The 26,284-nt window shown below is 34.7% G+C and overlaps 1 protein-coding gene across 15 annotated transcripts in view; it reads left to right on the top strand.

The window, feature by feature from the left end:
• LOC132372058 (platelet glycoprotein 4) overlaps positions 1-26,284 on the top strand; it is a 258,202-nt gene that overhangs the window by 196,297 nt on the left and 35,621 nt on the right. For 2 of the 15 annotated variants that reach the window (XM_059934062.1, XM_059934054.1), the window contains exon 2: positions 24,346-24,443. The exons of 1 other annotated variant lie outside the window; for it this stretch is intronic. The gene's annotated coding sequence lies outside the window, so the exon portion shown is untranslated. Of the gene's footprint in view, positions 1-7,102; positions 7,230-8,591; positions 8,696-17,442; positions 17,632-18,162; positions 18,486-19,624; positions 19,682-24,075; positions 24,140-24,307; positions 24,444-26,284 lie in introns of those variants that run through there. 12 more of the 15 variants (XM_059934057.1, XM_059934058.1, XM_059934056.1 and 9 more) reach the window with 12 other exon arrangements.

Raw genomic sequence — 26,284 nt, 5'->3', positions numbered from 1 at the left:
AGCAGAGCCAAGAAATAAACAATGAGTGCTTTCTTTCTGGTACAATTTATGTTTTCCTGGTGATAATTGCATCCTTAAATCCTCTGTCCTCCTGGTCCAATACTAACTGTTTGGTTTTTTTTTCCCCTCGACCTGTAACATATTTCTTACCCTGAAACTTCCTTTCAGCTCTTCCTGGAAATTCCCTCTGCCCCTCATTTGTCAGATTAGCTATTTCCTTAATCCCCTGTCTTCCGATTTCTTGGTTTACTTCCTTGTTTCGGTAAAGTTTATATTCTGGAATTTCTTGGGCTCCTTAAGAAAGAGTAAAAGAGAGGTAAAATTTAGGACCTTGCATATATTAAAATGTCTCTATCCTCATTCTTGAAAATGTGTTTGCACATAGAATAACAGTTGGAAATCAGTTTTGAAGATTTTTGAAGAGATTGCTCATTTGACTTCTAAACTCCCAGTACTGCTGTCTGTTGTCTTTCTGATTTATATGTGACATTACTCCCAAACCCACCAGAGGCTTTTAAGATCTTCTGTTTATTCTTGATACTTGTGACATGAAGACAGGCAGGTAGACCATGTCCTGTGGCCCTTTTTATCCACTGTGCTGTAGTTGGGTGGCTTCCTGCACTCCGGAGACTTATGTCCTTTGATTCTAGAAAATATGCATGCACTGTGTCATATTTCCCCACTTTCTGTCTGGTTTTATCTTGCTTTCTCAGGAAACCCTGTTATGTGGAGGTGGGATCTATTCTACGGCTACTCTAACGCTACTCCAGAAGCTCCTCTGTACTCAGATACTACAACTGCTTGCCCTTTTGACTGTGTTATTTCTACAATCATGGTTTTAATTTTCCAGATTGCTGCCTTTTATTTCTCTGGGTTTCAGTATTTCGTGATTTCATGATGTAATGTCATCTCTTCGTTGTCTGAAGATATTAGTCACAAAAGTATTTAGTGTTTTTTATTCCCTTTTCTTGTATTCATCCTTATTGTTTGCTTATTTGGTTTTAACTTTTTTCATGCAAGTCGGAAGTATTCCTCAAATGTCTGGTGATTGTCCCTTTATATTTAAGATTGTGGCCAAATGAATACAGATTGCATTCTAGAGCTGCATTGTCCAATACGGTAGCCACTAGCCACTGGTGGCTACTGAGAACTTGAAATGTAGTTCATCCCAATGGAGGTGTCCTCCAAGAGTAAAGTAAAAACCAAACTTCAAGGCTTGGCGCTGAAAAAAAAAATCTCATTAATAATTTATATTGATTGAAATGATAGTAGTTATGATACTGGACTAAGTAATACATAATATTAAAGTTAATATTACCTGTTTACTTATACTTTCAATGTGGCTAGTGGACATTTCAGAAGGATATTTAGCATGAGGCTCGTATCACACTTCCACGGGGCAGTACTGCTCTGGAGTGATCAGATGAGGGCCTGACCATTTCATTATGCTCCCTGAACTCCCCACTTCCACTAAAAAGTAGTATCAACACTACTTTTGAATCCTGTAATCTTTTGCTTGGTAGAGTTCTGGAAGTGGCAGTGGAAGAGGAATCAGCATGTGGACTTTCACTTAAACTTATTTCAACATGGATCTCTCTCATACCCTTAGCTGGGCCTCCTGGTCTTAGGTCCAGAGATCTCTTACTCCAGGTCTCCAAAGAGGAAACACCCCACCTTCTGACAGATGAGGAAGGAGAGTGAGCAGGGTGTGCAGAGTATATGGGGAGAAGATCTAGGGTTTAGGACTTCTAAAGATATTCAACCAACTTAGACTCTGCTTCCCATGCACCCATTGTCCTATCTGGGATTATATAGTAGATTCTTTTGGCTTCTGCTCTAGGTCTAGATGTTTAGACTATGACACGTTAGGTTGAGCAATTACCATTAGTCCATTATGGCTTTCTCTATGTTGACTGGTTTCCTGTCTTCTCTCATCTAAATCTTTGAGCTGACCATGTGTGTTCATATTTTTGTAAATTCTATTAATTGCATTTTAATGAGATTTCAGGTGCAAGTGAAAATGTATTCAATCTGCCACGTTTAAACCTTAAAATCATCTTGTCATTCCCTTCTTCAATCTTTTCTGTCAGATTATGTTCAGATACTTAAGTCTCCTATAACCTGGTCTAATATACTTCCCTCTACTTGTAGATATGAACCTTCATGGCACACCAGGCTTAGCTTGTGCACATGCCTTTTTCCAACCATCCCAGTTACATTTCTAAATTCTTTATGTGATTATCTAATTTTATTTGCTGAGAATCCCACTTCCTTCTACTTTTTCACATTTAACTAATCTTCTAGGGAAGATTAAGGATCTAAGAGTTCTGTGACCATATTCTTAGGAATTTAGTCCCCATTGATCTCTTTCTTAGCTAAACTTCTATCATGTGTTTGTTTCCCACAAGTTATAGTTTTTATACTACGATAAAATGATATTGTGAGGTATTAATCCATATGGTTTTGTTCCTCCCACGTCATTCTTTTTTCTAACTGCAAGATATGAAGCCACAAATTGAGGGAGGACTTTTAGTGGAGACAAGGAACTGACATTATGTTACTATTTGGTCTTAATAAAGACTTGGAAACTAGTTATGGTCAACTTGAAACCATTATTTTCAACACTGTCCTAAAAAAGATAAAAGGGCCATAAGCTTGGATAGAAGTGAGAACATGGGAGCTTAGATGTGAATAAATCCTAGAGAGCTGCTGTGATCTGCCCTGCTGCAGACTCACTCCTGAAGGCAAGTTCTTTCTCCCCTTTCACCCCACAAGTGTGAGGATCTCAGAGTGGAAGTGTTGCTCAGGGAGAACAAGCCTCAGAAAACACTGCATCGGTCATGGCACCAGAACAGTGGAGTATCCTGGGCTGTGTGTGGTGTGTAGGCAGCTATGTGTTATGGAGCCCCTGGGACCCCAACACTGAGCTTAAGGCCTCTGAAGTTTGTGCAAGTCAGCTGAGAAAAAGAGAGCCATCACCTGCAAAGTGCTCAAGGCCAGGATGAGGGAAAGTTATAGCCACAAATTTAGAGAGGGCATGCTCTGTGTTCTCATCTCCTCCTCTGAAAATAGCACCTATTGAGAAAAATATAACACAGTTTTAAACTTGAAATGACTGAGAAATATCAAAAATGAAAAGTTTCTTAAAAGTGACTAAATTAATTATGCTGGATCAGGCAGAATGGAGGCTTGAGGTAAAATGAAATTTCATTTTTGCACACCTGAGTCTGTGACTATAAAACTTATTTCCATTTCAGTAATATACAGCCATCCCCAAAGTTTCTTTCTTGCCAAAACAAATGGAAAACCCTACCAGGTAACCATGATAGCTTTTCTTTGTTTTAAATTAGTTAATTTTATATTTCACATTCCCTTTGTCAAGATAGACAATTCTGTTTTCCGGGAGTGATGGAAACTTGGACTTGATTTTTATTTTAAACTTTGATTTGATTTTGAAAACTTAACATGTAATTTTCTCTCCCTTTAAAGAAATATACCCTTCTAGGTGACAGGAGAGGTGGTGGCATTTCTATGGCCTTTGTTTAACGTTGATTGCATATACATACACATGTATGTGCAATTTGAGCAAATAATTGTATTATCAAGGTGGTATGACAGCCCAATATTGTAAAATGGCTGCTTTGGAGAAAAGCTAGCATTTTGGAAGCTGATAATTATTTCCTAATATTTATTATTTGACAAGTAGATTAGTTCCCACTATATTCTGATCTACTTTTATTGGAGTATTATGTTACTTGTAGACAAAAACATCCTAATTGATACAACTGTAGCTTGGCACTCTTTGACCTTGAGCAGTTTACTTAACCTCAACCTCTCAGTCCTTTTGCCTCTCAGTGCTTTAGTATTTTTGCCAGTTGTAATATTAGCAAAACAGTAATTCTTATTTCAAGTCATTTTTATGAAGGTTAATTTAGATAATCCACATAGAGTCCTTAGAATGGTGTCTGGCCTATAGTAAGCACCCTCAGTGTCAGCCATTTGTATAACATGACATAATTTGGGTTTTTCAAAAAATGAGCTTCTAATAAGATTAAATGCCAAGTGATATTCCAAGGAATAAAAATGGTGATGTGGTTATTTTAAAAGTCAGTCAACACACAACAAGTGTGTCAACTGCCCTCCAGACAGATTCTGGAGATAAGTTCAATGACTTTTAAAAGTACTTGCCAGAAAGAGCTTTGGTTACACTTAGCCTAAAGGAGGAAAGGGCACAAGATACCATTTAGGTGGTATTTACAGTTAGACTTAAATAATTATTTGACCTGTTGTCTCATTCTACGCGGTTGCCCATGTACCTGAACATTGATTTGTGAGTTTAGACATTGAAGCTCAGTGAATTTCAAGGCAAGAAGAGTCCAGTCCCTGCCCCCAGGGACTCTGGAAGTTACCTATTAGATAGGCGAGAGCAAGACTCTGCTTCTTCTTACTTAATCCAGTTGAGCAATAGAGAAGAGGGAGAGACTCCAGGACAAACTGCCCAACAGAGGCCAGAGGGAGGGTTACACATGGAGAGAGTGTGCTGTCCTCACGTTGCCTCTGAGTCTGGTAAGGTTAGTAGAGCTTGGAAGTGAATATAATCAGAAAGCATTATAATTGGGTGGTACATGTAGAGCAGATTTTTAAATGAGTGATCTGAGTTGTGAAAAAACTTTTAAAGTGAGGGCAATAAAGGAGATTAGAGGAAAAGCAGTACTTCTAAAAAACCAACTTCCATGACATAGTGCTACAATCTAGGCTCTACATATTTTTTTTTTAACATCTTTATTGCAGTATAATTGCTTTACAGTGGTGTGTTAGTTTCTGCTTTATAACAAAGTGAATCAGTTATACATATACATATGATCCCATATCTCTTCCCTCTTGCATCTCCTTCCCTCCCACCCTCCCTATCCCACCCCTCTAGGTGGTCACAAAGCACTGAGCTGATCTCCCTGTGCTATGCGGTTGCTTCCCACTAGCTAGCTATTTTACATTTGGTTGTGTATATATGTCCATGCCACTCTCTCACTTTGTCACAGCTTACCCTTCCCCCTCCCCATATCCTCAAGTCCATTCTCTAGTAGGTCTGTGTCTTTATTCCCATCTTGCCACTAGGTTCTTCATGAATTTTTTTTTTCCTTAGATTCCATATATATGTGTTAGCATACTGTATTTGTTTTTCTCTTTCTGATTTACTTCACTCTGTATGACAGACTCTAACTCCATCCACCTCACTACAAATAACTCCACTTCGTTTCTTTTTATGGCTGAGTAATATTCCATTGTATATATGTGCCACATCTTCTTTATCCATTCATCTGATGATGGACACTTAGGTTGCTTCCATGTCCTGGCTATTGTAAATAGAGCTGCAATGAACATTGTGGTACATGACTCTTTTTGAATTATGGTTTTCTCAGGGTATATGCCCAGTAGTGGGATTGCTGGGTCGTATGGTAGTTCTATTTTTAGTTTTTTAAGGAACCTCCATACTGTTCTCCATAGTGGCTGTATCAATTTACATTCCCACCAACAGTGCAAGAGGGTTCCCTTTTCTCCACACCCTCTCCAGCATTTATTGTTTCTAGATTTTTTGATGATGGCCATTATGACTGGTGTGAGATGATATCTCTTTGTAGTTTTGATTTGCATTTCTCTAATGATTAATGATGTTGAGCATTCTTTCATGTGTTTGTTGGCAATCTGTATATCTTCTTTGGAGAAATGTCTATTTAGGTCTTCTGCCCATTTTTGGATTGGGTTGTCTGTTTTTTTGTTATTGAGCTGCCTGAGCTGCTTGTAAATTTTGGAGATTAATCCTTTGTCAGTTGCTTCATTTGCAAATATTTTCTCCCATTCTGAGGGTTGTCTTTTGGTCTTGTTTATGGTTTCCTTTGCTGTGCAAAAGTTTTTAAGTTTCATTAGGTCCCATTTGTTTATTTTTGTTTGTACTTCCATTTCTCTAGGAGGTGGGTCAAAAAGGATCTTGCTGTGATTTATGTCATAGAGTGTTCTGCCTATATTTTCCTCTAAGAGTTTGACAGTGTCTGGCCTTACATTTAGGTCTTTAATCCATTTTGAGTTTATTTTTGTGTGTGGTGTTAGGCAGTGTTCTAATTTCATACTTTTACATGTACCTGTCCAGTTTTCCCAGCACCACTTATTGAAGAGGCTGTCTTTTCTCCACTGTATATGCTTGCCTCCTTTATCAAAGATAAGGTGACCATATGTGCGTGGGTTTATCTCTGGGCTTTCTATCCTGTTCCATTGATCTGTATTTCTGTTTTTCTGCCAGTACCATACTGTCTTTATTACCGTTGCTTTGTAGTATAGTCTGAAGTCAGGGATAGGCTCTACATATTTTCAAAAAGTTTTATGGTGAAAGATAGAAGAACAAAGAAATTTTTATTTAAAAATATTTTTCCTCTGTGCTTTCAAATGGAAATAAGTTTCCCCCAGGTTTATTATTTTTTAATAAGAATGCATTATTAATTTTCTATCTTACTGTGAATTAGTATTTATACAACCTCAGGTTTCTTATTTCCTTAGCCCTGAGTATGAATGCTTGCTTTCTCTAATCCCTAACATTCATAGTAAGGTGATAAGTTTTATATATAATAAGAGACATAGAGATATACTAAGATCTTTTTTAAAATTTACATTACTTAATACAGCAAAGAAATCTGTAACTATCTTAAACACTTACCTTTGATACATTTAGTCTGACTAGTTTTCAATTTAAAAATCATTGAAGTGCTTCCAAAGTTATGTATACACCTTTACTTTTAATCTCCATCAATTTCAAATTAAACTGGTAGGTTTTTATTATAACAGTCAACATATTTGCTTTCATTTTCTAAATTTAAATGAGCCTTTCTTTATCTATAAAGGCACCAGATAGTAACAGAACAAAGATACTTGTAAAATGCATCCAGTATGGTTTTCTTCTTTTTTCAGTATGAAGTAAAATTTTTGTGCTTTGAAGCAGAATTTTTAGTTCTTACTTGTACTGTTTTACACAATAAAAGATTATAACTTTTGCTAGTTTAATACAAATTTCTTTTAAATTCTAAGGTGAAACTACATTTTTTTTCCCTAACAGTGCCTGGACATAGCAGACACTCAATTCATTTGCACTGAATTTCCTCTAATCTTATATATTTTGATGTCGCCACAGCAACTTTTCATATTTTCTTCCTTGACGTCACTGGCTTCTGGTAAAAACTGCTGTATCCTTCAAAAGATGGAGAAATATTCTCTGCCTTTATGTTAGCCAATGTGTTCTCTGTGTTAGCCAATGCATGGTAATTGTTCTCTGACTCATGCTTGAGGAAGAAGCTGTAATATCAGGTCCTCTGAGAAGTTTGTCATCTCTCCTTCTAAAACCTCCCCCCCCCCTGTAGGTTTTCCACTGTACCATAAACCTTCCATTAGACCATCTACTGTATGATTTTATAATAATTTTTCTATATGTCTATCTGTCATTCCATGAAACTAGAGTTTTATTTATTTTCATAATTTCTGGACCCAGAAATATCTAGTGCAAGGAGGAATAGTTTATTAAATTAAGTAATTTTGTGAACAAATGAATTATTTTAACTATAATCTGTATATGAAAATAATGAAAATAATTCTGAAACATCAAAGTAGCATAGCACAATGCATTTGCTGAGAGATTTATATTGACACAAGGTAAGGATTTAGATATGGGCAAGAAAATGCCTTACATGATCATGCATCCTTATGTCTTCTGACTAATCTTTGATATTACTTGTCACCTGGATGCATAAACCCAAGGTGACCTATTTCATACAAATCCTGGAAATCTTAGCATTTATCTAATTTTCCTAATTTTCTCTGTCAGTTATGCCCTCTGTAAAAATGTGGTTAACAATACCTAATTATAGAATTTTCTGTAGACTTAAATAATGACATGGAAGCATTTAGCATGATAATATGTTAACAAATATTTGTCCTCCCCCTTATCCTTTCTTAGAACTTTTCATGTGGTCCTTATAAGGGAGAAGAAATAGTATTCTACTTTTATATTTAATAATTTAATTTAAATAATTTAAAAAACATATTTAAAACAAAGTAAAATTTAAAAAGTCAAAAGAGCATTGGAACCAGAATAATTAAAAACAACTAACTTCACTCTAGTAACAGGGTACAGTGTATGGGAATCGAAGAGGTGTAAATTATTCCAATTATCCAGGAAATTAATATTAAAGTGACTAGCACTGCTGAAGAAGAACAGAGTACAATGACATACACAAAAAAACTAAAGTAATACATTAGCAAATATCAGGCCAGATCCTGGGACAAGATATGTGAAAAGGAGAAAAAGAGAGCAATATTCTAGCTGAGGGGTTTTGTTTTTTAACTGTCACTAAGGCAATGTAAAACGAGCATTTCCCCAGACCTCTGAAACTTCATCTGCTAAATGATCAAGACTAGATGATTCTTAAAATTCCTTCACATTTTGTAACATAAAGGTCACAAACGAGAGAGAGAAAAAATGTGTCATACATGGAAGTGGGTAAAAGGTCTTTGAACTAACAGTCACAGCTATTTATATCTGAGTAAATGTGGATGTCCTGTGAGCCTGGAGACTTGTGGTTGTTTACACTAGAATCTTTATGGAGAATTGTCCTCTGTGTCTGAGCTACATCTCTAAAATATGACCTCCTTGAAGGTAAGCGTTGCTAAACTATCCAAGCCAATTTGGGCACACGCTATTATTGGGTTATCTTGGTAAATATTGGTAGCTTCCAATAAACAACAGTAGGGTGAGCTATAGATCTCTTCGAAAGACAGCTACAGAGAAACCTCAGAACTGGCTTCTGAAGGAAGAAGTTAAGTATCCAGCAGGAACCCAACCTGCTCCATGGGGTCTGTGAAGTCCCCACTCTGTCCTTTTAAGTATCCCAGTAGTTCTTGCATGGAAGATTCCTCAGAGGCACAGACTTAACATACTAACTACGGAATTCAGCTAACCATCCAATCCCAGTCAGGCAACCAGGAATGCCCTGAAATCAAGAGCTGGACAATGGGCCATTTCTGAACTGGGCTTAGTGGGTTTTTATAGCCTATAATGTAAGGGTAGAGACTCAGGCCAGTAATATTTCTAGCCAATTCTTAAATCTTTGAGACCATTAATTCCATCAGTAAAAACCTCATTGTTACGTTTATGATGAAAATTTCCAGATTTTAGGAGATAAAGATAACTAAATTACAGATTTTGATTACATGCTAAGTAAACAGTTCTAGAATGAATGTTCACAACTAGGTTAGCTGCCCATTTCGAGATGGTAGATTAAAAGTATTCAGTACTTCCTCACTGCATTTTATATGCGAGTATTTGAAGTTCATTACAGAAAACCTCACTATAGGGATCATGCTTTCTTCTTCTTTGTGACAGGATTCTAGGCACACAGTGGCCACATTATGAATCTTCATTGAGTATGTGTGTGTGTGTATGAGGATGCATGTCATCAACTTTAACCTTTACAGAATTATTGCCTTAAGAGATACGGGGAAAATCATACATTTTTTGTCTAATGTAGCATATACTGTAATGGCTTGATTTGCTTTTACAATATCTTTATTTTTGTCTTAGTTTCTTTATTCTTATGAGTTGCATATATAATAGCACACTCACCAAATATTGCTAATCTTACATGGCAAAAGAATGTCATAACTATCATAAACCTGAACTTGTTCATTTTGCAAGATCCTGCCCAACGTTGCTAACATCTCCAGCTTTCCACAAACTAGAATATTCACTGATGCTTTGTTTCTTATCCTAAAGACCAGTGTGCATGTTGTTATGTGGTTCCTAGGAAGACTGTAACGTCCTAAACAAAGACAAAGGATGAAAAGAGTCAAGGGAATTGCTATGAGAAAATAAGTAGGGATATCCCTGGAGAAGGAGTTGCTTCTGTGTTCTTTTAAGTGTCGCAGAGTAATTGTTTCTTTTTTTAAGGAAAGAACCAGGGGGGAGAGCAGCTCATTTTCAAGCTGGAGAGCTTGGCAAATATAGGCTGCAGGGTTTACTTTGGTTTAGGAATCCCACTGCCTCACTGGAGGGTCAATCAAAGTTCCACAGCCATTCTTGGATACTTGGAGGTGGGGCTGATTGATGTACAGCGGTGACTTGACCCAACATTTGAGGCAAACACAACCAGAGTCATCAGTGTTAATTCCGTATCCTCCAACCAACATTTTGAAAGTGCGTTGACATTGGTGGCCTTGCACTTTTTCATCGGACTTCTAACTGGTAATTACACCTATATAATCACTGTGAAGTTATCTAGCCTAATAGTGTAGGACTCAAGACCAGTGCCTGCAATACTAAAATCTCTTACTTTGCTCTGAGTTTTGCTTTGTTCTTGTCCAGTTTAAGCTATACGTGCATTTTTCTCTTCTCTTAAGAAATAGAATATATGAGATGGTATAGACATTCAGGCACCCTGTCCCAAGCTTTTAGATAAGAAATTGTGTCTAAAAGAAAATGGAAGGAGTTGGTCAGGTGTTGTAATTTTACTATGATCTTGTCAGTAATAACTACAATACTAAGTGATAAGAGGACATTCAAAAATATTTGAAATTGTCCAAACCCTCCAAATTACCTATGCTTGTATTCATGCAACGATGGAATATCTTAATAGAGCACCATATTAAAAGGGCAAATTCATGTGCAGCTACCTTTTATTCTTAAGAAAATATATGCCCAGGAAGACTGTTAAATTATAAATGGCCACTTTTACCCAAAGAGGCACTTAGAATGAATATTATTATATATGTTTCGGAGTCTCTTATATTAAGATTGTAAGGCAGAGTGGTTGTCTTCCTAGTCATGGAGAAAGAAGAATCTATCCTCCCCCATCTCTTTTAGTCAACAGTAACCAGTAGAGGTCACAGGCAGTTTCTACTGGGGCATTCCTGGAATGGATCTAGTCAGCAAGTGGTCACTGTGACTTGCTAGAGAGGTGACTTTGCAATTTTATTTTACCCTCAGGTTAGGGAAACTTAGTCATCATCTTGTATACCTGACTTGGGCTACTGAATCTTTGATGCAACAGCTAACAGGATATAGGAAGTAACGTCACAAAATTAGCCATTAAATTTAAGCCAATTTTCCATTTGCAAATCATTCCTATGAGGTTTTTCATGGCAAGAACTAGCTACATAGAATGAATGGGAGGCATAGAAAACCAGGTGTAAGAATTAGGTAAAAATTTACAGATTCCAGACATAATCGTTTTATTGGTCTCATATAACCATTGCTATTAATGACATTTTATTTCAACCCGTATTATGATACAGTGTTCTGTAGGACCAAACAACATTTGTATACCTTAACTTTATTTCACTGTGATTATCTTAAATAGTTGTAAACTGTGAAGTAAAATTGGAGGCAGTGGTTTGCCTCAGTGGGTATTGTGTGAAGATAGCATACTAAAGAAAGTGTGTAACATAGACAGGGACAGGAAATGTCAATACAAGCTCATTCAAGGAATAATTCATAACCTTGCTTGCACCTCAGACCTATACAATTCTATTTGACATTTTGGTAGTTAATATTGTTATTTAAGCATTCCAGACAACCCATAATTAAATATTTCGATCCAAGATCACAAAACAATTACTGACTTACAATTATGTATGTTGCCTAAATGTAAATAATCAGAAAACAAAAAAGTTGAAATGACATGCTGTATAATAATGCTACTAAACAGATATATTTTTATTTTTATTTTTAACATCTTTATTGGAGTATAATTGCTTTACCGTGGTATGTTAGTTTTTGCTTTATAACAAAGTGAATCAGCTATACATATACATATATCTCCATATCCCCTCCCTCTTGCATCTCCCTCCCTCCCACCCTCCCTATCCCCCCCCCCAGGTGGTCACAAAGCACAGAGCTGATCTCCCTGTGCTATGCAGCTGCTTCCCACTAGCTATCTATTTTACATTTGGTAGCGTATATATGTCCATGCCGCTCTCTCACTTTGTCCCAGCTTACCCTTCCCCCTCTCCGTGTCCTCAAGTCCATTCTCTACGTCTGCGTCTTTATTCCTGTCCTGCCCTTAGGGTCTTCAGAACCATTTTTTTTTCTTTTTTTTAGATTCCATATATATGTGTTAGCATACAGTATTTGTTTTTCTCTTTCTGACTTACTTCACTCTGTATGACAGACTAAAGGTTCATCCACCTCACTACAAATAACTCAATTTCGTTTCTTTTTATGGCTGGGTAATATACCATTGTATATATGTGCCACATCTTCTTTATCAATTCACAAAGAGATATATTTTTATATGAAAAGTCAAGGACTTTGTGAATGTCAGCATTATGTAAATGACTTTGGAGAGTTGGATTATGTGTTGCATCTTGTTTATTCATTCAACAAATATTTGTCTGCCCATCACATACTGCACATTGACCATTTTCTGTACCTAATTTCATCCACTTAGCACTTTGAGTGATCAATTAATTCCCCAGCATAAATATCATTATTTAATAAATTAAATCTATCAATATAGGGGATGTTATATAGGGGTCACTGCTCTACTTGGTAATCAGGGAATCTTCCACTGAGTTTGGTACCACAGGTTCTCATGTTTTTCCCTTAAGGATGATGAAAGATCAGTGGACTCCTAAGTATCTGAAGTCTGTGGAGTCTTAGGTTGCTTAGAAACTCAGTGACTATGTCCTTGTGATGGCAACCCAATTTATCAGTGAATGCAAAAGCAACTTAGTTGGCATTTTGCCAGATCTCCACATTTTGCTAGTACGAATATTCAGATCAGCTCTTCTATCACATAAGTATTTATTATTCACACAATCAAACTAAATAATACTACAACTTACCAAATTTTGAAAAGAATAATTTATAGTTTATAATAGATAGCAAATACATGAAAATTTAGCTTAAATTCACTATGTAATTTTAGTTATTTCAAATTTATGTCAGCTGGTTATTATCCCATTGCCTAAACTTCCTTATATACATGTAAGATTTGCGCTAAATTAGAAGCGTGGGAAAGTTAGACTAGTACAGTATATAATCTATGTGTTAATAAAAAAGGCTCTATAAATTTGACTTCTATTAATCTATACAAATCCATAAATTTAACCATACATGTATATGTAGTACATTTTAATGATATTTTTATTTTACCTTACTAACCCCTTTTTCACATATAAATATAATATATCAAAAATATTATTTACCATATTATTTCTCTTTAAAATCTTAAGTCTTAAGTAATATGCCATGTAATTTGTATACACAAATGCATTCGAAAATTAATGTATTAGAAAAGCACATTTTTGCAATAATGGAAAAGACATTAGGGAATGTACTCTCCACTTCAGTCTAAGTATTTTCTCCTTGCAGTACATTTTCAACTATTTTGCCCCTTCTAATTTAAGGCATGTTTCTAGCTTTTAATAATACCTTCTGTTTATTAGTTTTTTACATACTCATGCTATATATGAACTGTGATCTTCTCTGTACCTCTTCATATGTAGGCACTGTATTTATCTTATCTCCTTATTGATTCCAACTCTCATGTTTATCACAGCCGAAAACGCGGGTAGAGCCGGCAGCCTCTCCTGAGACTAGACTGCTACAAAGTTCTAGTTACCATCATTTTCCCATGGGTTTTGGCATTTATGCATTTTGTTTTGATATTTAAGAGGTTATCATATTACAGGTTCTCTTGAGAATAAAAGAATCAGTGTGACTCAGGCTTTTATGTGACAAGGATGCATTCGGTGATGTTTTCGATTTTTCATTATTCTTGATTTCTGCAGAATTCTGCAATTGATCAAATTTGTCAGTCCTCTAGTATGTCAGTTCATCTGGGCAGTGCCCATGTTACTGATGATATATCTCATTTCACAGATGGAAACAAGTATGAGAACAAAACTTGAATTGTTTTCCTTGAATTAACTGCCATCAGAACAGAAAAGCCAGTTCCCAGGGGTCCTTATTTAAGGCTCCAGTGACTAAGCTACATTGGCACCCTCAACAGAGGTGCATTTTGTTGTCAGATAAAGGCCTGCTGTTTTTTAACAAGATAAGTGAGCAGTCCGGTACAAATCCACTAAACAACCCAAAGGAATCAAACTACCAGCAAGGGATCACACATGTTAGTTTATAAAGAGATAGGAGATTAGCATGTAAAATTAGATGGTAGAGTAAAATATTAAGGAGACTTGGACTAGGCAAGAAAAACGCAGTACAAGGAATGATCTACATTTTATATTTAATCGTGGTTTTTGGTGTGTGATTGAAGTACTGTCACAAATTTACAAAATCTTCAATTTAATCAGTATGTCTATTCCTGGCAACTGGAGACATAAGCACAATTGGCACATTTGATCATTTAAAATGTTTGGGAAAAAACTGATTGTGTAGTCGCATGTCATTTGTCCTTGTATTGCAGTTACTCAATAAATATCTGTGGAACAAAAGAAGTAAGCCCTTCTGAAGAATATTTTCCAATGTGGAAGAGTCAGACTGTTTAACACATTCAGATTCTTACTTAAAGTAGACTACATCTGTTCTTTATTCCATTACATGCCTGGTGTCTACTAAATGTAAAAGATGCACATCTGGAAAATAACCAGTCCTTTTAAATTTGATGTCGGATAACCTGGAAAAGTAAATATACTCTTCTACCAAAGTATTTAACATACCCATGTCTCTTTAATGTATGTTGGGATACTTGTAGTATAGGTTTTTCAGCATCTATTCAATGAATATTTGAGCACCTATTATGTGTCAGGCACTATTGTAGAATCTGGCATATTACCGAACACAGTTCCCAGTGAATACATTATAGGGAGTTTCATTGGGACCTACTCCCTTACAACTCATTAGTGAGCAAATAAATAATGAATTGAGCTTTTTTATGGTACTTTGTACAAGTAGGACACTAAAGTATTCTGGAGATATAGAGATGAATAAAATATAGTCACTTGGTATTTTGTATGTGCTTAATATTAAAACCTCTGTTGCATATATTATAGAAAACCATGTTGCAGGGATTTTTTTTTTTCTTTCTTTACTTTTTTTTAGGGACCTACTGATTAACTCATATTTCTTGACCACACTTAATGAGCGAGAAATTTGGTTATATGTTTAGTTGTTTAAAATGTATGTGATCTACAGTCCATATTTTACATAGAATCTCAGGGTATCAGTTTGAGTGCTTTCAACTCAAACTAGCTGAACTGATACAGGGATATGAGGGGCCCACTTAATTGAAAACTTCAGAGTTAGCACTTTTCAGGCACAGTTGGATCTAAGTGCTGTCTCTTCTGATTTTTCTTGGCTCTTCCCTTTATTTGGGTGTTGGCTTTAACCCTGGTTGGCCTTCCTTGAAGTTTTGAGGTGGTTCCTGGCAGCATGAGTACACGTTCCCTTATTCTTACACACTCTTACACATAGAGTATGTGAATGGGGGAAGATGATAGTGGGAAGATCAACTCCCACCCATATTGAACAAAGGAGCCTAGATTTTGTGAGTCCTGAAGAGACGTATGTTCTTCTAACACTAAACTTTTGATAACGCTTTGACTTATAACAAATAAATAGGGATTTAATTAAATAAAGGAAAATATTAAATAGAACACTGACATCTTTAGAGGCAATATCATGTTAGTACCATGTTAATACATGTTTTATAAATCAAAATATGGAGGTTGCTTTTGAATCTTTCCTTCTGTACTCAATATTAAGGGGCATCTCTGAAAGCAAAGTCAGCTGCTTGTGGCTTCTGGAACACTAGTTGCTTCTCACTACACAGGATGTACTACGGATCTGAGGATAAGTTCTTGAAGAAACATTGCTATCTTCCTTTCTTCTGGGAAATTCTTAAGCATGTAGAAATGTCCCCTCGAGATTATGATTTAGTCAATCAAAATGGGTGAATTTAGTTATATTTATTCATTATGTTTCATCTTTAAAAAATTGAAGCCAATCTCCTAAAACACGTCTTAACACATGCATATTGGAATTTTTCAAAAAACAGATATTGTCTATCTTCAATTTTAATTTTATTCACCTAAGATTGGAGGAGGATTGCCTGAAAGGGTGACATCTTCAATGGTAGAATGTTTTATCATAGAAAGAAAAGGTGTGCCCTGTAATTAATTGGCACCAATTAGACTTAAAACTTAAAAAGGAAAATCACCACAGTATTTTTTCCCTAACCTAAATGACATGGCAAATAAGCCAGAGAAAGTTTAGTAAACAGTACGAATTTAGTTTAATCTTTATTTTTTTTAGTTTCATAGCTTGAAGAATTTAAATATTTTCTACTATACAGGATGGTAAATAAATATGAACTTAAAAGAATAAGTGGCAGAATAAGGTTCAGTTATAACTAAAATATTTTTGGGTAATATTTGGAAACCCGTGATTGTGTATTGAACTGCCGTCAGGAGGTAGATGTCTTTCAAAACAGAGATACCCATTAAGTGGATAATGTGAGTGTACCAATAAAAGGAGTGAAGGAACAAATGAATTCATGGTTTCTGCTAATTTAGGAATAGCTGTAATTTTGTAAGTATAATTGCAGTAAGTTAATTTGGATGCAATTTCAAATGTACATACCTAAAACCACATTTAATTTTGAAAAACGATTAGAAAGATAAAAATGAGATGTCAAATAAAAAACAACTAGGACAGATAAATGCAAGTTAAACCAAGGAAGAAAAGAAGGAAAACTGAAAACTGAGAATCTTGTGGAGGAGAGAAGTCTATACTGAAACTTATTATAAAAATAATGTTTTGGCACAGACTTCTTTATAACATGGGAAATGTTTAGTGGCTTTTAATTTTGAGTTGCATGAAATGGTATGGTTTCCGTGTTTTTATGGGCTTATTTCACCTCCAAATATTACTCGCTGCAGTCCTCATTTCTTCAACCTACTGTGATTATCCAGTTTTCCCTGAGGAGTTGTAGAAAATGAGAGGAAAAACAGGCCTGCAACAGTCTTGGATCGCATCCAGAAAATGTTTTTAGTCCTTGGACTACATGGAGGATGGTGCCCCAAGCCTTATATACACAGATTGGGAAAACAATGAGGATCTCAGCGTATTCACTCTCAACAGGAAAGCCCTGTGTCCTTAACAAAGGGTGTACTACAGAGTACACTGAAACGCACTCGGAAAACATAAGCATCTCGATTCACACTTGTATCTTTACCCATGAACAGGAGGCAACGTGGGGTAGGACAGTTTGCTTGCTAAATACCACAACTGAGGGCCCTGGGCCCTGAAAGCCAGGAAAACAGTTGTGTTAGCAATCTCTGAGGATAGATGTACTAATCAGTGCAAAACTAGCAGGACCAGTAGAGTCATTTAGGGTGACATTCCATAGCAATTCAGATTCCATAACCTGCTACTGTTTACTTAAGTCACAACCTCCGGACAAAAGAGAAGAGCGACTTTCAGGAATCTGAAAGGGGATGGTCAGAATGAACATGATCTGAGTCCTTGGTCACTTGTTGGAGAACGATGAGGATGACAGACACTTGCATAAAGACACGGCTGATGTTATTTAAACCTACTTCAGAATAGAAGATTTCTTTCTACTTAACCATAAGGTAAATTCCTTTATCAAGTCCATTGTCAGTGCCCCCTAATGTGAAACAAACTTTAATGATGCTACTAAAACGTTAGGGCTAAAATGAAGTTTAATAGGTAAGTTGAACTTCTCTATTATTCAAAATTTAAGTGTGCAGATACTAAAGGGAAGGTTTTACTGTACCCCTGACTAGTTGTCATTTCTTTCATTCAAGCAGATAACCAACTGTCACAGAGAAACATGCAGAACAGTTGCAGGGTTCTGATATTTTAGAATTCTGAATTTTTATATCTACCTTATGCATGATAGAGTAGTAGTCTGTCACTTTTATCTGTTTGGATTTTAATGTTTATGATTTATAGAATATAGTCATGGAAATAAGATATATAGAAAGAAATTTAAATGATTTATAACATTTCCAGGAAAATATTTGCTTCTAGAAGTTTTATTTGATATATTAGATAGATATATACCCACACACCCCCATACACTCTATATGTGGGTATGTATGTGTGTTACACAGGTTTTTGTTTTGTTTTGTTTTTTACAGACTATTATACGAGGCTTTGTTCAAACTGAAAAATACATTTAGAGCAAGATGGTCCCACTTTGAATCCTTATGGATTCTTGGAGATCTTAAGAATTTATTTCAAGTTCTGCCAAGGAGTTCATTTGAGAAGCAGCACTCTAAACCAAACCCTTTGGTCTTTTGGAAGACAGAAAACTCTGGCTTATCCACAAGCAAATCCTTCCCTTAAGCCCACTGAGAACCAACCTGGAAAATGATGATTTGATTTCACTATAGGGTTTGATAGGCTGTTTAATAGTTCTTTAAAGCTTCTAGCAGAAGCTGCTGTGCCACTCAAATGCAAGGTTTGTGCCAAATGTTTCTTCAAAGTATCAGGGCAGAAGGGTCAAACTTTTCCATTTTCAAGCAAACAAACAGAAAAAGAAAGGCATCAGAAATATCTTATTTCCTGTGGGGTGATTTCTAAGATAAATTATTGTTATGTGACATACTTCTTAGAAAGTATTTTATTTCTCAGCTTTAAAAAAGAATTTAATTAGGTATGCTCCCATGTCCCTGGAAAAATGTGTGTGTGTGTGTGTGTGTGTGTGTGTGTGCACGTGCCCGTGCATGCATGTATGTGAGTTTAACTCTTTCAGGAATCTGACACCCAAGTGCTGTGTATCTCCAAACTTAACAGATTGTCAGATGGCATAGATGTCAATATAATTGTTTCAAAGACAGACTAGAGAGTATGGTTAGTATGTCTGTTTATTTACTAAATGGAACAAAATCACTTTAAGTCTCATTATCCATCTGATTTCTTTTCTGTTTTTATACATTCATCACAATGAAAGCTTCTTAGCATTTCAAAGCATATCAACTTGATCAAACCATCAGCTAATGTGAATGTGTAAATTGATTTCTCTAGTCCTTCTTAAAATTATTTTATTGATTTCCTTTTTAAGACCCCACTTCAGGGACTATTTATAGGGTAGATGACATTTCTCAACACAAAACTCTGTTGTACCCACAATTCAATGAATTTTATAGTTCTGCCATTGAAATTACAAATTAATTGCTCACATAATTTTTTTCAACCTCTTTTTGGTATTTGGTAGCTAAATGCTTATTTTTTGTAATTGATTATTGAATTTTTTCTTATTATTTCATAACAACATGCTTTGAGGCCTAGTTATTCTTTTACCTGAAGATTTCTGTTTTTCCCCCCTAATAATTTCCTTTCGAATGTATGAACACAAATTATCCTGACAACTATGCTGATCTTAACACTTCCGTCAGGTTCTTAGTATTGTTTAAATGTTGACTTTTCCCCACTCTCCTTAGACAGTTAAGTCTGTTTTGCAAACAGTTCAAGTAAAGATAGGTGTGCCAACATATTTAGAAGGCGTGTGAAATTTACATATTGATCTGGCCCAGCCCACATTGAGAACTATCCACATATACAGAGGTGCTCTCTCTTTAATCTGTCTTTTACACACAGCTCCTACCATGACTTCTATGAGACATATGGGGAAGTTTACTTTATATCACTAATGCAGTAAGTTTACTTTCATCGTGTGCTCTATTCATTAGACGACATAGCTTAAGTCTAAACTTTAATGACCCTGATATTCTGCATTTTACCTTTAATGACGTCCTTTGAAATTTTCCTTTAAACGTGATATTAAAAACCTCCATTTTAATCTCTCAAACTTTCGCTGGCATTACCGTGTACTGCTATGTCTTGTGCATTTAATATTCTCTTTTAAAGTTATGTACATATATATTTATTTTTATTCCTGCATGTGAAGCCCCCCCCTCATCATATGAAGCAGGTAGAACCTGCCATTGGTTTAATACTTCCATAAATGTAAGGCAGCAATTGAAAAAATAGGTCTTTGTTTATATAGCACACACAATCAGGTGTCTTATGCATGTGCATAAATATGTGTGTGTGTGTGTAAATCTTCATGATTAGTTACCCCAAGGATTAAAGTGATAAGAAGAATTTTGCCTTATGGTTTTACACTGGTAACTAATGTTTTGAGATACTTTACAGTGTTATGTGTTGCAGGTCTTCAGAATGAATTTTGTTTTAGCTAAACTCAAAATAATTCTGTTAACTGCCACTTACAGAATATGTTCACTGTTCATTCCTTGTTTATTGTACTTAGATATCATTTTCTAAGAGAAGGTTATTTAAAATTGTTATTCAATTTGAACAAATGTGTTGAAAAGAATACGTAAATGAGGTATTGATCAAGAACTTATTTATATATATATTTGTTTATTTCAGAAAAGAATATAGGCTCTTCAGTCAATCTTTCAGGGTTTTAATCCTTGTTTTGGCACATGCTAGCTGTTTGACCTCAACTAGTTGTCTAAAGAACATAGTAAGGTGGTGTGGTGGGTCAGTGAGATAACTTATGTGAAACACTTATTTCAACAACTGGCAGACAGTAAGCCCCTAATACATGTTAACTCTGTTACCTTATCATCATCATAATTTATAGGTCTTTGATTGCCCATACAATCTAGAATTGCAAAGCATATGATACTAAAATTCTTTTCATTTGCTAGACTGTAAAAAAAAAAAAAAAAATGAATCATTTAAACATTTTTATCTACTATATAGAAACTGCATACATCTTTACGTTTTAAATTTAAATCTACCATATGATTTGATCTTCAGCTTGAGGCTGTAGGTAGCCTCTGTAGTTATTCTCTTTGACAAGAAAGGAAATCAGGAATATGATGACTGTGTGCTGCCCAGTTCACAAAACCTATTATTATTAAAAGAGCTGTGGTCAGGACTTGGGCTGTGTGATTCCTCTTCTAGAACTCTTACTATGCATACATTGTCTACTTCTCAAATATGTTGCAATGTTTATAATTAGTCAACATACTTTACTCTTCCTCTTTTATTTCACAAGTGTTAAATTCCATGAATCAGCTCATCTAGAAATACTGTTCTAAAGGATTTTTTGAAACCATACAAATGCTAGAAGAAAGTTTATTATTTTTTATATTCTTGGAGAAAGCCTTTCAAAGCATGACACAATACTTAAAAGGAATTGCTGTGAAAGTTAATGGCATAAAAATTGAAATTGTCAGTAATTTAAAAATACAATAAAAATAAAGTTTAAAATAGTCAAAAAAGTTTTAAAAACTGTCAAATGTCAGAAGACTGGCTATTTCCTTACTAGCTAATAAGGAAGGACAAATAAACCCACAGGGGGAAAAAAAAGATGAACAAAGATATTATCACAAATATTTAAAAATATAAATGCCAATATGCTTAAGAAAATAGGTGAACCTTCACTCAATTAAATATTTACCGATAAAATAAGTACTTGTTAAAAAAAAGTTTAGTGTAAACCAGTGTGAGTGATGTATGGAGAGAGGCATTTTCACACATTGCTGTGTACATGTATGAACAGAAATTTGGTAAAACTCCCCCTTCCAAAAAAAGTACATACTTTTAAATTTCACTTTCTGCTGTTTACTAGTGTCCTAGCACAGTAAACAAAACTATATGGGGACTTCCCTGGTGGTCCAGTGGTTAAGACTTCACCTTCCAATGCAGGGGGTGTGGGTTTGATCCCTGGTCAGGGAGCTAAGATCCCACATGCCTCGCGGCCAGAAAACCAAAACATAAAGCAGAAGCAATATTGTAACAAATTCAATAAAGGCTTCATTCTCCATTTTTTGATTAAGAAAATAAGAATAAGTAGTTATTTAACTCCTAACCCTCAGTCAATATAGCTAGCAGTGGTAACATCAGAAGTCATGGATGTCTGTCTGATTCCAAATACTAAGTGGTCTTCCAGAAAAAGAAAGAGTTCCCAAAGCACTGTGCCTAAGCTTACTTAAGCATATTGACAGTTTTATCTTTCATTCTACTAAATTTGTCTAGTGCTGTAGTGGATTTACAGAAGGCAAGGTATAGCCTCATATAAAAATACCCCTTCAAAATATTGCACATACATTATATTTTTAAAATGAAAACCCCAACATGCATTACTCAGAAATGGGTGCAGCAGTTTTCTGCCTTGTTCAAGGTGAATATTTTGCTCAAAATATAGATATATGGTGGCAGATTTTACCTAGCTCTAGGTTTCCTGGGTCTTGTGTGCTAAGCTGCTCAGAACGGTTGTCTATGGGATTGAACACTTAACAGCTGCCTCTGGGAATGTAAATTTGATTCTCTGGGCTGCTCATGGGAGGGTGTGACATTTTCCTCTCCAGAGACAGAGGATTTGGATGGCATTAGGCTACTGAGTAAATAGTGATCCAAGTAAGTTCAGTGTCAGCTTAGGCATCTATTTTACATGTATTTTTTCTGAATCATTTTTCTCTAACAGTGTTCAAATTTTCATTATAATTTAACTATCCTTGACTTCCCTGGTGGTCCAATGGTTAAGAATCCGCCTTCCAATGCAGGTGACGTGGGTTCGATCCTTGGTCAGGGAACTAAGATCCCACATGCTGTGGGGCAACTAAGCCCGCGTTCCACAACTACTTAGTGCATGCGCCACAACGAAGAGCCCACACACTGCAATGAAAGATCCTGCATGCCGTAACTAAGACCTGACAGCCAAAATTTTAAAAAATAATAATTTAACTATCCTTTAAATATATTTAAGATATGCTGTTTAAAATGGCATCTGAACTCCTATGTTGGTGGATTATTTCTGAATTGTCACACTGTAGGGTGTGTGTATTTGTGAGAAGGCTGAGAAGGAAATGTATCAAAGCAGCTTAAGTACAATAAAATAGATACTCTTCATCAAAATAATTATTAAATTAGCTTTTACACTACCTTTTTATTAATACAACAAAGTTAAAAGGTCACAATTATAAGGGAATCATCTTTTTAAATTATCTGAAATCTCTGTAAGTTATTCTTTTTAAATGAAAAGCATCAATCATAATGAGATTACACAAGGCCATTTCTACTTTATCGTAATTAAATGATCAGACATTTTTTAAAAATTCCAATATACCTGAAGACTTTTATAACTTATTATTAATTTTTAAATAAATGTGTCTGTAAAAATATCCTGGAAAAAGAAAGCAATGCTAGAGGAAAAAGAGTGCTTTGGATTCCTTTCCAGTTGTATTGCACAGCTAGCAAATGAGAGGATCCAACACACGCCCAGAAGTGACAGCACAAGCAATCCAATGAGGACTGGTTTAAATACAATCTGATGAACTAAATGTATTTCTGCCTATTACTGTTAGGTTGTTGTCTTTCAAGGTTGACTTAGAGGCATTTATTTAGCTGGTCTATCTGATAGATGACAGTTTAACCTTCTGAAGATTTTGATTTTTGCCTGTATGTTTCTGAGAATTTCTTTGTAAAAATGTATTTTTAATATTAAGGGTCTTTTTTATCCTCCCAAAGTGCAAGATTTGGTTAGATTTTAAAATAATGACTTTCTTTTAAAGTAACTTTAGTATATGCTTTTTTATATTAAAAGGTCATCCTAAATAGTAGAATTATTTAAATGTTATGTAACAGTTGTCTTTTTATCTGAAGAGATCTAAGAGAAATTTAATTTGGGGGGTTTTCGTAGAAGGATTTTGCTGTGCTTATGAAACTTCTATAAAACTAAGAGAAAATAATAAATAGTGAAGAACTTCCAGTTAGAACAATAGGCTATTTCCTTTTTTTAACGTCTGTTTGTCATCCTTGTTGATTGACAGAGTCTCCAGTCGTTTTCGCAATTATTAGCCTCAACACACTTTAGATTTATGATGCATAGAAAAGTGCATTTTGTTTAAACTTTATGAAATGAGGTTTTCAAGCAGGAAAGTTAGACTCTGATAATTCTGCCCAATCTACACTTTCCACCCCTGGGCCCAGTTTATCATCTGGAATAATGATTCTGCAGTAAAAGAGTATATTAGAGGCTACTCAACAAGTTAGTTCCTTTTGTCTCTCTGGCCTCTGACTTACTTGGATGGGAAAATGGCCAAAAGAAAAAAAAAAAGCAGAGGATCTCAGATATAGGTAATGGGTCCTTACCAGAACATAAAAATAGACCTGTAGGAGCCATATCAGTGGTGGGATGTGTGTGGGGTTTTTGTTTGTTTGTTTGTTTTAATTACTCTTGCAACAAAACACTCACTGGGATCTGACGTCTGTCTGTCTGTCTCTCTCTTTTTTTTTTTCTTAAAGCATATTTAAACTCACACTTTTTATAATGGGGATTTCAGTGTAGGGTTTCCTGCTGAATACCATTTGGTGCTACTAAGAACTGACCGTTCAAATGTTGGAGCATTTGATTGAAAAATCCTTCTTAGCCTTTTTAAAGGTAAGTCATAATGATTTTTTTTTTAACAAAAAGATTTCTATCTCCCAAATGATAGGAGATGACACTACTATATAAACACCCGTTAGAAGTTATAGAACAGAACAGCAAGCAGGAACTGTTTTCTTGAAGTCATTAGGCTTTTTTTAAAAAGTAGGTTTGTGTTCTTTTCTAAGTTATCAATCTTCTTACCTTTTATGTTTAAAAAAATATTGAAACCTTGTCCACCAGCCTATGCCATTTTGTTTCTTGATGTTTAAAATCTTGTTTGTTTGTAAATATTTATTTGTTAATATTTAAAATGATGTACTATCCAATTTGATTATTGTAGAACTTTCATTGTCTACTTAGGCTATTTATACATGATTTTTAATTTAAATTATGAATGAAAATCAACATAAATAAAAACCAGTATAGTAGGATTAGTTCTTATAAATGACTTGCCACTCTATGCCAACATGCTTTCTAATATGCAATTGTTAATTACCTATTATTTTAGAGAGTCGTTATTTTGTTTAATCTTCTATCTTAATTTCACAACCTTTAGTGAACCTGACTTTGTCTACATGGTTAAATGCAGTGCATCTTTTGGATATATTCTTATTAAGTATTTTTTAAAAATGAACAAAGATATTGTAATTGCTACTGGGGATGGTTAATTGTATTAATTCCAAATAATGATTCTGATTTATATAAATGTTTATAAATTATATAAAATTTGGTAACAGAATAAAAAAAAAACAAAATTAAAACAAAATTAAAGTTTTTTGATATTTAGGAAGCTTATTACAAATATCAGCAAATTATTTCCTTGAATGATTATACAATGTTTAAAGGACAAATCATTCTAGAAAAATTAAAAGTTTTAATTTATAGTAATTTATAGTAAGTGAATTCATACATAACTGTAAATGGCATAAATTCTCTAGAGTAAATTTCTAACAGTTTCTAGAATTGTAACATATTGAAAGATGTTTTTGAAATCTTTGCATGTACTTTTCAGTCCTTGACTGTGTAGTTTTAAATTAGTAAAAGAAACAGTGCTTTTAGTATTCATTCAAAAAATAACCAAAATAATAATTTTTAAAAATTTTATTATGTAGAGAGTCTAGTGGTGGACTGGATTTATGAGAGAAAAAATACATAGAATTTTTTTCATTTACCAAAATCATTATGAGACTGGAACAATAAATCCAGTACAAAATCATCAGAAGTTAAGCTGGGAGGAATAACATAATTACAACTGGAGAGGTATTGGACAGAGTGTACCAAAAATTTTGGAATTTATTTTGGAAGTTATAGTTGCTAGGCTTAATTTTTAAGAAAATGTTAGCAAAAAATACTTGTGGATTTTATTTTCTTCCTGAAGGAATGGATTCTGTAACTGTTTTCTGATTTAATCAAAACATGTTTTAATTCACTGGCCCAAGTCATGGCTGAAAGTTTCAAGGAGCATTAGTCTAACCTAGAAGCTGCCTTTTCATCTGCATGATATTCTAAATCCTGGTATACATAAGAATAAACCATTTCATCAGACTTTATTGTAACCTAAGAGTTTTGGAAATAATCATTTTTCTTCGTGTAACTTATACACATTTATTAGATTTTTAAAAAATAATACTTGGCCAATTTGCAATAACATTTTACTATTATGTTATGGTTGTTCAATATAATATTCCATAATATTTCAAATAACATAACATGTGCTATGATAGGAATTTTTATTCATTATCTCATTGAATTTTATTTGACATTTTTAACCATATATGATGTATTTATATCCATTTTAGAGAAAACTGAGCCACAGAAAACTATAATGTTAGACTGCGAATTGAACCTAATTA

Source organism: Balaenoptera ricei, chromosome 9, assembly GCF_028023285.1.
Source record: "Balaenoptera ricei isolate mBalRic1 chromosome 9, mBalRic1.hap2, whole genome shotgun sequence".
Classification (NCBI taxonomy): Eukaryota; Metazoa; Chordata; class Mammalia; order Artiodactyla; family Balaenopteridae; genus Balaenoptera; species Balaenoptera ricei.
The sequence above is the reverse complement of the archived record's forward strand: the minus strand, read 5'-3'. Positions and strand labels throughout refer to the sequence as shown.